Here is a 3,652-nt window from a genome sequence, read left to right as displayed (position 1 = left end):
CAACGACTGTCTCCGCTGTCCAGTCTTAACTGGATAATGGAAGAACAGATAGAAAACTCTTACGCCTAAATGGCTACTGTGTAAATTTGTACCATTTGCAATGGTATAGAAGGGAATACTCTAACGCCGAAAAATGGCAACTGTGTAATGTGCTAATTATAGATATGATAAATATGTGACATGTACACGATTAAAATTCGGCTCTGTTACAGCTAAAATGCTAATGAGCCTAAAATAAACAAAAGGGATAAAAAAAAATATATTTCTCGGCGATCCATACGGTCAAAATAGTCCGAAGGTGATGGCTTCTGTTCTGTACGAGCTCAGGAGATTCTTGAGCGGTTTCCGAGTCATCAAACTTCATACGCAATAGTGCCAATGGATTATATGAATTTGAAGCCTCTATGATGTATGGAACGCAAGAACTTCTTATGCAATCCAAATCTTCGAAGCGATGTGATTTTTACATGAAGAGCTTGAATTTAATTAAGCATGGATTTGGAAGTGGATACCAATTAAATATTCTTGCAATGTTTCGGTGTTTGGATATGCTTTTCCAAATCAGATTCACCTGTAATGATTCATTGTGGATTCCAAACGCTATTGACCATCAACACTAATAAATCGCATATGCATCACTCAGCCTTCCGGCGCAATTCGTCAGAAAATGATACTTTCGTTTAGACATTTGAAAATTAACTTGGAATATCGAAAATATCTAGAATGAAAACAAATGGAAAATCGTGGAAGTTGTAACTGTCAGTCTTTTACACGCTTGCATAATTTCTACTCAAAAACAAAATACAAATTTTCTTTAATGAATGCCATACAAATGAAACACAAATTTATGCAAAAACTACGGATGGGTTATACCTATGATACAATCGCAAGGTTGACGTAGCACTGCCGATGGCTTCGTAATCAATTGTATTTCTTCAATTTGCAATAATCCCACCTCGGATGTTCCTCATTGGGTAAAATATCGCCGCTGCGCAGAGCTATCTTTTGTGTGTATTGATTAAATCATTGATGAATCTAGTGAATGAATGGAACTATTAACGAAATCAATTGCAAACAAATCCCAATTTAAGTCAATTTATGCATTATGGTAGTAGTTATTGTAGCAAATAGTTATCGATATTTTGCATAATCATCCAACGGTATCGGTTGTTCAGTGAGCTGTCGGCATGAAGAGATATCTTCCAATGCAGTCTTGAATAATCGAGCCAAAGCGTTGCATTTGTACCCGCTTTTGTAGGCCATGTTAGCAAAATGAATTCCGGGTACATGGGGGTACAAAAATTGAATGTATCTGCGATGCCGATTCCCCCAACTTCTTGGTTTCAGAATCTGTATTGGGAAAATACATTTCGGTTTGCAAAAATGCAAGCGAGTACAAAAGTACCCGTAGTTAGGATATATATTGCAATGCCAATTTCCCCAGGCTCCATGTTTTTGAAATCTGTGTTAGGGAAACATTCCAATTTGCAAAAACGCAAACGAGTACAAAAGTACCCGCTGCTTGCATCTAATTTGCTATGCAAATTTTCTTTGGCTCCATGGTTTTGAAGTCTGTGTTAGGGAAATATTACTATTTGCAGAAACGCAAGCGAGTACAAAAGTACCCGCAGCGAGAATCTATTTTGCAATGCCGATTTCCCCAGGCTCCGTGGTTTAGAAGTCTGTGTTAGGGAAACATTCCAATTTTCAGAAACGTATGCGAGTGCAAAAGTACCCGCAGCATGAATCTGTCTGTGTTAGGGAAAGATTCCAATTTCCAGATATGTAAGCGAGTACAAAAGTACCCGCTGCTTGAATCTATTTTGCAATGACGATTTCCTCTGGTTCCATGATTTTGAAGTTTGTGGTAGGGAAACATCCATCCGTTCCAGCGATCGTACCTCAATCGTTGCGCAATCATAACTGAGTGGATTTCCGAGCGGCACTCGCTTATATACCGATTGGTGTGATTTCAATAGCCTGTTTTGAAAGCAATTTTAGGGCTATTGAAACAAGTTTTTCAATCAAAAAGCACGCGACAACACGACCAGATGTTGGCATGACCTTCTCAGAACTTAACGAAATTTTCTGGGCGTGAAGACCTTACCTAAATAAGCAACTTGGTATACTTAGTTTTCCGAAAATTTATCTAGACTAACCTATGGAAAGGGCCAAACATTTTTAATAATTTTTGTATAATATTTTTCTACTCGAAAATGGTAAGTCCTACAAAGTGATCTATGGAAATGTTTTAGGAGAATAATTGAATTTCAGAAAAAGAAAAAAAAAATGAAAAAATATTTTTTGAAATCCTACACTGGAAAAAATCGAAGTTCTCAAAATGTTCATCTCAGGTTTTGATGAAATGGTAGATAAATATGTGCCCTACAACTATTCCATACATCGCAACAAATTGCAGCAATTGTAAAGTGGCGGAAAAGAAATAGCCTTATTTTGTTTCTGCGTAATCATCGGAATTCAACAAAGAAAAGTGTGACATTATTCAGCAAAATAAGTCAAGCCGTGATTTCCAGGATTTGCAAGGTATTAACCCCTTCCCGCATTATTTAATACGTCACACATCAAGTGATTTCACTACTCTGCTAAGCGTTCCAGCGCCCTATGATATGCAAGTACACCATGAGTGAGACTCGATGTTGTACTGGGAAGGGTTAACAACCCCAAGTGTAACCGTAATAAACTACGTTGGTTAACATCAACAGAAATAGAGAAAATACGTTTACTGGGATATACCCATCCTTTGGATGATACAATACGAATTTTGGAATCTTGTTTTGGCAGTGATTTGGCATAGGTGTGTTCCAAAGAAAAAACAACGTATAGATGAGCATAAAACTAACCAAAATATTGAAGATTCACAAGCTCCATCCAAATTTATACCCGCGTACGCAATTTTATTTTTTTACATAACTCGAGAACTTATCAAGCAAATTGAACCAAATTTTGCATATGGAAGTAATTTTTAGTAATAAATGTTTCTATAGTGGTTCGGCTCACCTACCCCCTCTCTAAGGGGAAGGGGGCTGCCATAAAAATGAAACACAAACTTCTGCATAACTCGAGAACTTATCAAGCAAATGGAGCCAAATTTGGGATGTGAGGGTTTTTGGGTACGAGAAATGTTTCCATAATAGTATGACACCCCTTCCTCCACTGGAATGGAGAGGAGGTCCCATAAAAAATATTCTAATTGGCATATGTTCTACAATTACATAGTGACAAGCGTTGTTAGTCCATTTGATGTTTGCGATAACGATATTGATCTTTGTTCATAAGTGGAAATGGATTTCAATGTGATAAAACCTAGTTCTATATCTTCTTCTATCTAAATGAATAAAATTGAATCGCCGAATGTGTTGATAAGAGCAAAACTCGAGAGTCCGATTTAGAGCTGTCTTTATTCTATCCAATTTCCTGTATCAAACATTTATTCTATGTAACAGAGAAACATGTTGTTTTAGGTTGAGGAGGAAGTAATCCAACTTCGGGAGCTTTTTTTTTAGACGTTTTAATGCATCCACCATATAGGAACTGACACCAAGCGATTACCATCTTCCTAAGTGATAAGAAATTGGATCTAGAGATGATTGGAAAAACCGATTGCTAGAGTTCCTCTCCAATAAGGACTTCT

The 3,652-nt window shown here is 37.1% G+C and overlaps 1 pseudogene; it reads right to left on the bottom strand.

The window, feature by feature from the left end:
- Positions 1-824: 824 nt before the first annotated feature.
- LOC129763854 (U4 spliceosomal RNA) lies at positions 825-1,000 on the bottom strand (annotated as a pseudogene).
- Between the last annotated feature and the right edge of the window lie 2,652 nt (positions 1,001-3,652).

This window comes from Toxorhynchites rutilus, chromosome 1 (genome assembly GCF_029784135.1).
Source record: "Toxorhynchites rutilus septentrionalis strain SRP chromosome 1, ASM2978413v1, whole genome shotgun sequence".
NCBI classification, from domain to species: Eukaryota; Metazoa; Arthropoda; class Insecta; order Diptera; family Culicidae; genus Toxorhynchites; species Toxorhynchites rutilus.
This window is presented reverse-complemented; position numbering and strand designations above follow the sequence as displayed.